Source organism: Miscanthus floridulus, chromosome 8 (genome assembly GCF_019320115.1).
Source record: "Miscanthus floridulus cultivar M001 chromosome 8, ASM1932011v1, whole genome shotgun sequence".
In the NCBI taxonomy this organism is placed as follows: domain Eukaryota; kingdom Viridiplantae; phylum Streptophyta; class Magnoliopsida; order Poales; family Poaceae; genus Miscanthus; species Miscanthus floridulus.
In genome coordinates this window covers 74,622,074-74,631,839 of record NC_089587.1, presented here as the reverse complement: position 1 = coordinate 74,631,839, position 9,766 = coordinate 74,622,074, and positions in this window count along the sequence as shown.

Sequence of the window (9,766 nt, the reverse complement as noted above, 5' to 3'; positions counted from 1 at the left end):
AATCCTTTGGAAAATGATTGTGAAAATGCTAACACACATACACATGATGGTGTACACTTGGTGGTGTTGGCACATTTTATAAAGGAGATGAAGTTAGAGTTGATGTGGATCAACTCGGCGATGAAACGGATGCGAGAAGGGTTAGGAACTCCACCGGTGGAGTGTTCGATGGTGCCACCGGTGCCCTATATAGAAAAGATAGGGTTTCACAGAGTAGACTGAACACTGGTCATGTTGTGACTAGACGCTGGGGTCCTACGTCTGGTTAGTGGCGGTAGAGAGCGTGCAGGTGTTGGTCTTCGACCGGACGCTGGCACTGAAAGTAACCGGACGCTAGCTGGGTACGTCTGATTAGGCTAACGTATGGTGACATAGGCGACACAGAGAAGTTGGAGAAGGACTGGACGCTGATGCTGCGTCTGATCGTGACCAACCAGACGCGTTCGGTCGTGACTGGATGCTTATTGGAAACAACCGGACGCTGGTGTTGGTGCATCCGGTCACTTTGAGCAGCTGTGTTCGGTCATCACTTGACCATTGAGATCAAGCGACTAAGGTTGAACGGAGGCGACACGTGGTGAGCATCCATTGACCGAACGCTAAGGTCCAGCGTCCGGTCGATATGATCGACGCGTCTGGTCAACTCGAAAAACACCCAGTGAAGGGGTAATGGCTAGTTTAGCCCATGGGGCTATAAATAGAAGGTGGTCTCGTCCATGGCTAGAGCTGAGCACCACGGGGGACTTTGTGTCCATGCTTGAGAGTGCTTGGGAGCCCTCCATCTCACATATGCTTGATAGTGATCATTCGATTGTGTGAGAGAGCGATTGCATCGTGAGGTTGCATCGAGTGGCACTAGGTGATCGAGTTGCAAGCCGGGGGTGCTTGTTACTCTTGGAGGTTGCCATGTCCTAGATGGCTTGGTGGTGGTCTCCGTCAAAGCCTGCAAGAAGCTTATGCGGTGCTCTAGAGAAGAGCTTGATGAGGGGCATTGTGCTCGCCCTGCGGGAGCCACGAAGAGCAACTCTAGTTGAGCATGTCATTGAGCTACCTTCACTTTTGGGGTAGGTTCTTGCGGTGCCCGACGTGCGGGCTTGGCGGGTGATACCAATTAGCCGCCGAACCACCAAGTGAGTGGTCGACACAACGGGGACTAGCGTGTTGGCAAGCACGTGAACCTCGGGAGAAAAATCACCGTATCAACCTTGTTCTTCCTGTTGGTTTGGAATCCCTTTACACAAGCTTGTGATTACTTTTATATACAATGTGCTTCTGTAGTTGCTCTTGTAATTAGTTAGCTTGTGTAGCTCACTAGTTACCTTCTTGCTTGTGTAGCATAGAAATAGCTCCCTTGCATGGCTAATTTGATTTGTGTAACCTTGTTAGTCACATTGCTTGTTTGTGTAGTTGTAACACCTCTGGTGTTTATTCCCTAAAACATGCCATGTCATCATATGCATTGCACATCATTCATGTGTTAGTGAAAACTTTGATATGCATCCACTAAAACAAGTTTACTTTTATGTTATATGTGTTGACTTGTATGGTTTGAATCAAGTTCAAAATCTTTGTATTGATTTGGAATTTCCGAAAACCCTAATTTTCAGCATTTAAATTCTACCCTAAAAACCTAATTCAAAATCTAAGCACATTTTGCGGTTGAGCCTAAAAACAAAAGTGTAGAGCTTGTCAAGGTGTACAAAGTTGGTTTTTGGAGTTTTCAAAGTTGTTATATAAAATTTGAAGTAATTTAAAAAGGTGATAAGTGCTTAAAGTGTCCCCTTTTGATTTTAAACTTGCATTTCAAAATGTAGACATAATTTGGGTATGGTTATTAAAGCAAAGTTGTAGAACTTTGAATTTGAAACCACTTTTATTTTTGGAGATTTTTGAGTTACCATATAAATTTGGGTGTAATTTGGGAAATTAGGTGAGTGGCAATTCTGTAAATATTGTGAACAGTACCCACGGGCAACACCTCACCGTCGGTGAGCTTCCTTGGCGTTCCAGTCGCGCCTGTGGCCATCTTCGGCGTCGCGCTGGCGTGGAAAAGATGTTGCGCGTCGCCTTCGTGTGCCTTAACCGCGTTATAAAGGTCGGGATACCGTCGTCGTCGTTCTTTCTTCTTCCTCTGCTTTTTCCGTCGCCACCGCCCAACTCCGTTGAGCTCGTGTCGTCGCTGTGGTGTCCAGTCTCGGCAAAGCTTGCCACAGCTCCATCTACTCCTTACGAACCCAGCCGACCGGTCCTAGGCGCCTGACTTCTCCGAGTTTCGCTGCACATCGTCGTTCTTCCTCACGGCCGACATCATCGTCGTCGACCTCGATTCACCGTGGCCAGCGCTCTACGGTCTGTCCCTGCCCTTGCTAAGCATATCTTCAGCTTCACCATGTTTGGTCTGGTGCTCTGTGGCCCTTTAATTGATCCTTTTGTCCACCGCAACCACCAGAACACCACCGTCGACGTAGCTTGCGCCGCCGTGTCTGCTGTGATCGTCGACCCACTTCTCTGTTGCTCCTCCGGTTCCTCTTTCTACTCGAGTGTGTTTGGGATGAGCTCCTGATTCTTCCCAGGCTTTGTGTTTAACCGCTACCGGCCTCCTTTCGCTGGCGTGCCGTAGCCACACCGTCGTGGTCGCCATGGCCGGCGTCGTGCTCGGTCCAGGCCGTAATTGGTCTAGCTTGTGCCATCAATCGATGCGTTGTGATGTAGGGAACGTGGTGGTACCGTCGTCATGGCCGAAGACCTCACCGGCGACGAGATATCGGCGGTCAAACCCGCGGTCATCGCTGTTGAGCGTGGGGTACTGTGCTGACATGTGGGACCCCGATGTCAGTGACAGTTTCGTTTGAAAATGGTTTTTTCTATTTTTCTGAATTGAATGAATAGTGTTGTGATTTGTTATTTTTGTAGAGAATTAATTAGAGCTCAAAAAATTATGAAAATTTTTGTGTGACCTCTCTGAGATGTAAACTATTTACGAAAAATATTAAATGTTATTTTTCAGTAATTTTTTAATGTAATAAAAATTTCTCAAATTAATTAATAAATGAGTTTCCATGATTTTTCTAGGCTTATATAATTATCCAAAAATTATGAAAATTGTTTTGCCACTTATTTATCATATGATGAATCTTCACAAAAAATTTGAGCTCATTTGGAAGAAGTTGATTTATTTCATAATTTTAAAATAAATAATTAATTCATAAAAGCAAATAGTAAACCTTAATGACTTAGGTTTTGTTTGAATTTTGGATTGAGTGATGACCTTGGGTTATTAATATAAAATAATTCTTGGTATGTATAGTATGTGTTTGAGTTTATAAAAGTGTTTAGTTAGTTGTTGGTTTGCAACTGTACCGCGAAGGAAAGTTGTATTCCAGTTATTAACTTTTGCATCCATTGTCAAGCATCTTGTTTTATATCGCGCGTCATATTAAACATGGCATGGTTACTACGTGTAGTGAATGAAAGTGAGAACATGGTAGTTAACCAAGTTGTTGAGGAAGTTAATCCACCTGTTGAGGTCGGGTTTGATATCTGTGGAACATCCCTAGAACTTGACTTTTCCGACAACCAAGGCAAGTCCCGGATGCATTTAAACCTACCTTGTATTTTACAAGTTTTTATCGCTTTGGCTTTTCAATACTGCAATAAGTGATTAGGAGTTGAGTGAAAACCTAATTGGTGCATTACCAACCTTGTTTTTTCATATCAACCTTGTTACCCGTTTTAATCCGTGAATGCCTAATTATGCTTAGTCATGCTTAGAATGATAAAAGTCGGGTGATTACCTATCACCTGTGAGATATAAATGGTTTTTTGGATACGACTGGTTATTTATGTGATCATGAGATATGAGCATGTGGAGTAATAAATCTAAATCGGACGGACTCGGTGTATGGGAGCCATAAGACATGGAGGTCTTGTGAGCGGGTTCTCTCCGCTTGTGTCGATTAAGACACGTCCATTGTTGAATTGCATAAGGTGATACTTTGTAGTACTGATCACATACTCTGGTAAGCATTAACTTGGCTATTCTATTACGGGCTACTCGCGCACTAGGAGTGGAGAGACGGCGAGAGTAGCGTGTACCCACATGGCAATGGGCTGGATTGGTAGAGTACTGTATTCTCGGATGGTGCGGACCCGTTCTTGTTTTAGATGATCTGAGGGTGGGTTGGTATATGTAGGTCAGGGACCTACATATGTCGTGTGGTTGGGAATTCCGGCTGGGTTTTAATCGGTTTGAATCGTCGTTGCTTCTCGGTTATGGAGACTCAACTCACTATTCATCATCGTAGTTAACAAATGAAACTTGAGCTGGTTTTGAGTAAGGGTTTGATATGAAGTTCATGATCTCAATACGGATAATGGCAGATTCATATATAGTCTTGAGGAGGTTTCTATGTTGAAATAAAGAATCTTGTTAGAGAGCTTTTACGTAAAAGAACCTTGAGTCTTGTTAAAGCCTTACCTTGAATCCTTGAGCCTGCATTCCTAAGTCTTATTAGTTTTTATTTTGGTTAAGCCTTGTTGAGTACTTTTGTACTCAGGGTTCGTTAACCCTTGTTGTAGGTGAGCCTCATGGGCAGGTCTGTCTTGGACCGTGCTGCATGACTGTTGCTCAAGTCGATGATGATAAGTAAATGTGTGACCCTTGGGCAGGGTACTTTCTTTGTGTGTTATATTTTATGTTACTAATGCCACTCCACTACTATGGTTTGTAATAATAATCGTACTTAGTTTGTAAGGTTTGAAACAACTGTTTTGTAAACTAAGTTACTGTAAGACTTTCGCTATTTCACTCCGATGTATATTAATGAATAAATTATTATAATACTGCAATGACTCTATAATGAGATCCTGCTCGAAAAATCGTGGATGATTCGGGGTTCTCCGAGGATACCCGACAGTCTTCTTAAGTTACCGGGAACATATACATAGTCGTCAGAGATCATTGGACAGTGACAACTGCATGTGGGCTCTATAATTTAGGAGGTTCTGCCACAGTAGCTAAGTATTTGCGTTCTCTAATTTGGCTTTGGTTGACTTATTATTGAGCATTGCTAGTGAGCTTAGTTGGCTTTGTGCTTTTGCTTACTAGCATGTGTAGGAGCTCCCTTATTGCTTAAAGTACTAGTGGCATAGGGTTGTGTGACCTTGCTTCTAGAATTGGTTAGGTGAGCTCTAGCTAGCCTGACACCTTTGTTGCTTAATTAGTATCTTTGGAAGGTGCTAGAGAACATAAATAGAAGGGTGTAGTCTTGGCTAGACCGATAGTTTTATTTCTGCACTTGTTTTGGTTAGTCGACGTGATTAATTTTAGAAAGGACTATTCACCCCCTCTCTAGTCTGCCATCTCGACCTTACAACAGGCAAGAACGCAACTACACTTCTTGCCCTGCGTCTCACCTGGCCCCTAAGGGTTGGCTCTGCCTCGCCAGACCCCCGAGGGCTGGACTCTGCCTCGCCCGACTGCTGGGGGCTGACTCCGCCTCGCTCGACTACCGGGGGTAGACTCTGCCTCGCCCGACGACCGGGGTCTGGCTCCGCCTCGCCCGACGTCTGAGGGCCGGCTTCACCTCACCCGACGGCTGAGGGTAGGCTCCACCCCGCCCGTTCCGAGGCTGGCTCCGCCTCGTCCGACGTCTGCACCCCGTCCCTTCATAATGACGAGCACAGGGTAAGACAGGACACTCTGGTCAACCACAATACCGAGGACCATGCCCTGCGCGCCTGTGGAAAAGTACCGTCAGGGTATGACGGGACGGGCGCTTTAAGCCCTCCCAGGCATGACAGAGCCCGAATAGTGTTGTAGACGTCGACTTTTGTCTTATAGTGTTGTGGGCGCCGCCATTAGCCCTTGGGCGTGGATCCTAACACAAGCATACGACAACCACTACAGTCCAGGAGGGAACTCACATCATCAACAGTAATGAACGTGTGGTCACCTCCCCGTCTGCTCCCCGCAGGGTCACGACTCGGTACCCTGACATGCCGCATCGTCCGCCGGAGTAGAATGGGACATGATCACTAGCTAACCGAAGCCAGGGCACGACCCTATCAGGATCTGCGAACATGCTATCCCTGGCATAGTCTGTCATAATAGCAGGGCAAGCTCAAGGAAAAAGAAAGATCCGATACCTTCGAAGGACTCTCTCTACCTCTGGTTTTTTCCTCTTTCTTCCATCTATAATACCTGCTCCCCGTTGATCAATAAAAGGGAGGGCAGGGCGCCCCACTAAGGGAACGGATCGATTCCACACACAACACACAGCCAAGCAGCAACCGAGCTCTTGGCATCCTTTCGATCTTTTCATCAGAGACTTGGGACATGTCCCTCTCTCGACCGTTTGTACCTCCTACTACGAACCTTTTTTAGTGCTAATAACACGAGCAGCAGCAGACTGGACGTAGGGATATTCTGTCCGAACCAGTATAAATCATGTGTCCTTTAGCACACCATCCAGGCCTACCACGTAACAAATATAAATTTACTAGTTGGTGTTTATTCGAAACATCGACAGTACTGTTTCGGCCTCCAATAGATTACCTGTATGCGAGACGTATTTTGGGTTGCAGCAGACTTACAACCTAAATATGAGTATTCTCTTTTCTGAAGACTTATTTGTAGAAAGGGTTTTCCTTTGGGTCCTATTGTTGGAAAAGACCAAAATGAATATTGAACCCTTTACCTATAGCGCTACCTAAATATAAAATAAATCTGATATTTTAGGTGATATTGTTGAAGATGGTCTAAGGTTCATCCGTTCATGTTTGAGCTTATCAATAGCAGGGGACCTGCTTGATGCGGATCAGATCAGATAGAAGCAACAGGGGGGCCCGGCCATTGCAAACCTGGCAACACTGACTAAGCTGAGATCGATGCGTTAACCGAGTCAGGCCGTCCCCTGTTTTCTTTTGGCGTTGATACATACGGACGTGTATCCCGAATATAATGGACCAATCGCCATTTGACTTTTTGCAATTTCCTGTCCTCTTCTTTGCCGAGTCCCCCTATTGGCTATTGCTGTCCTGTTGTAAGGGTACTTCCGGACCGGATAAAATACTCATGGCTCGTCAACTCGCTCGACTCGTAGTCGGCTCAGCTCGACTCGACTCGGCACGTTTTAACTTTTTCACAAATTGAGTTGGAAGTCCAGCTCGCTATTTTAACGAGCAAGCTCGCGAGCTGCTCATGAGCTGAAACGAGCTAAGACCTATTAGCCTACGACCATGAATCCAAAAGATGATGATGCTGACCTAGAAATGTACACCTATTTTATTGGTATGTAATCTTTATTTTCAGATGTTTCATATGAATTTTATTTTTATAATTGTTGTGGTACTTAAATGCGGATTTTATGGATTGTTTTCCAGGGAGACGATGACATTGAATCTGTGGACTTTTTTAAGTTTGGGGTGACAAACAACTAGTTAGTATTCTGGAACTGTATGATCATGGATGGACCAGCTATGTTGCATGGTTGATACTTTTGATGAACCTGATATGTATTAATCATATATGATTGCATAATGGTGTGCGTCACCTTCTGAAATTAATGTAGCATAAACATTATAAATATGTGTGTCCTATTTTTTTAATAGCCCACGAGCTAAACGAGCCAGCTCGAGCTCGGTAACGAGCCGAGCCGAGCTGCCCCTCTAGCTCGTAATATGTACGAGCCGAGCCGAGCTAGCTCGTTAGCCTAACGAGCCAGCTCGAGCTGGACCGAACTGAACCGAGCTGTCTCGATATCCAGCCCTACTCCCAATACAGAAACCATCATAGTTTCTATGGGCATTAATTGTACTGTCACATAAACGTTTTACTGATGTGGCAAGGTAGTTATTGAAGAGAGAGGGCAAAAATCATATAAACCGGGTCTAAGTTAGAAACCATGTCTACACGAGAACCAAGACATGAAGGGATGTGATTAGTAGAGAATGAAGAGAGAATATATATGATTGGATAAAAAATTGTTCTGTAGAAACTATCTATTAGAATTATGGTTTCTGTACATAGTGTCTATAAAAATTAATAGATATAGAAACTGCGTTACACTGCCTTAGCATATGTTGCCGTTGGAGAGGGACCCGCCTGGGTGTGCTGTGGTGTGGGGACACTCATGCTGTGATGGAGAGCGACGCCGGCGCAAATTGCCCGCTTGCTCATGCTCATGGCCTCATGGGCCTCATGTGATGTGGCACTGGCAGGACATGAGCGTCATTTCACCGCTCCCGGAATGCAAGTGAATTGACACGTCCGAAAACGACCATCATGGACAAAACACCGTGTAAGGTGTAGGATGGATGCCGGTGCGGTGCCAGCGACACGGCAATATATATAGTACCACGGACTAGTAGGAGTACATTTACGTAGCTCTCTGTCAAAAAGACAAAAACATATTATACTCCTGTATGTATGGAGTTTGTGCAGCAGCTCACGGTTTTCCTTTTGTGGTTCTTCGGAGTGTTATTTGGCATCCTCAAACACCACTGCTTTTATAATTTCTAATTTCTCAGCAAAGTTGTCTGGTTCGTTCGTAGTAGTACGACAGGTCAGGATTTGGATGTGCCGGTTCGTCTGTTCCATGTGTTCCTTGGCCACATGTAATGATGTAAGCCAATTTCGACCTCGTTTGGAGGAGCTAAACTTTTTATAACCTGCGATAGTATTTTTTTTGTTTCTTATAAAACTATGAGGGATTTAGGCGACAACTTTTTATGTACCTCAAAAAGGCTAATATCTTTTTATAAGCTGGATTGTTTGCAATTTCTAAATAGGCTACAAACTTAGTTGAGTTGTTTGGATCAATTCTAATTCTTTTAGCAATTAGTAATTTATTATTTTAGTTGATCCAACCATGACCTTAGTGTTGCTAATCGATCGATGAATCTTTTCATGCGTTCAACATTCACCTAGCTAGATATGGATCCTCATTGGTTGCGTCAACCACCCCCCCCCCCCCCCCCCCCCCCCCCACCCTCCACCTCCTTCTCCCCTCCCCTTCCTTCTTCATGCTCACCTGCATGCGCCGCTGGTATGATAGATCTAGTGGTCCATGCTCAAATTCGGTCCTACCCGTGCAATATTTGCTTCCTTGGCTCCAAGTGAAGCTCGTTCTCTTGACCCAATGAAGTTTGTCCCTTTGTTGCTTCCCTCTTCCTCTCTCTCATTCTCCCCCAAGCTATGGCTCCACTAAACTTTGATCGCACTGTCTTCGCATGGTCCACAAGCCTCGTTCGGATCTAGCCTATCGGTCCCTGGATATTGTGCTCCTTGGTCTAGTTGCGGTGGGACTCACAGGCAACTTATGCTTCCCTAGGTCAGTGATGAACGCGCAATGCCTTATCCCGACGTCCTCCACCGCTTGGTCAAATTACTATAGGCTCAGGGGCTGTTTGGTACAGCTCTGCTTCACTGGTGAAGCAACTTGTTTTGGCTTTGGCTCAAAAAGCAGCTCTATTTGAGCACCGGCGCCCGCGCCCGCACCGGCCTCAAGCCGAGTACCGGTGGCCACACAACCCTGCCCCGTCCCTCTCCACACCGCCCCGGGGCAAATATGTCCTTGCCCATGCTAGGCCCACACACGTGAGAGGAAGCTGTGAGAAGCTTGTTTTTTTAGCTCCTTCCGCGCATAACAGCTCTAGTCACCGGTATTTGCGGGACTTCTTGATTGAAGCAGTTTGATAGGAACGCGTCTGGTTGGTGAAGTGCTAAAACAACTCCTAAAGCATTACCAGAAGCCATACCAAATGC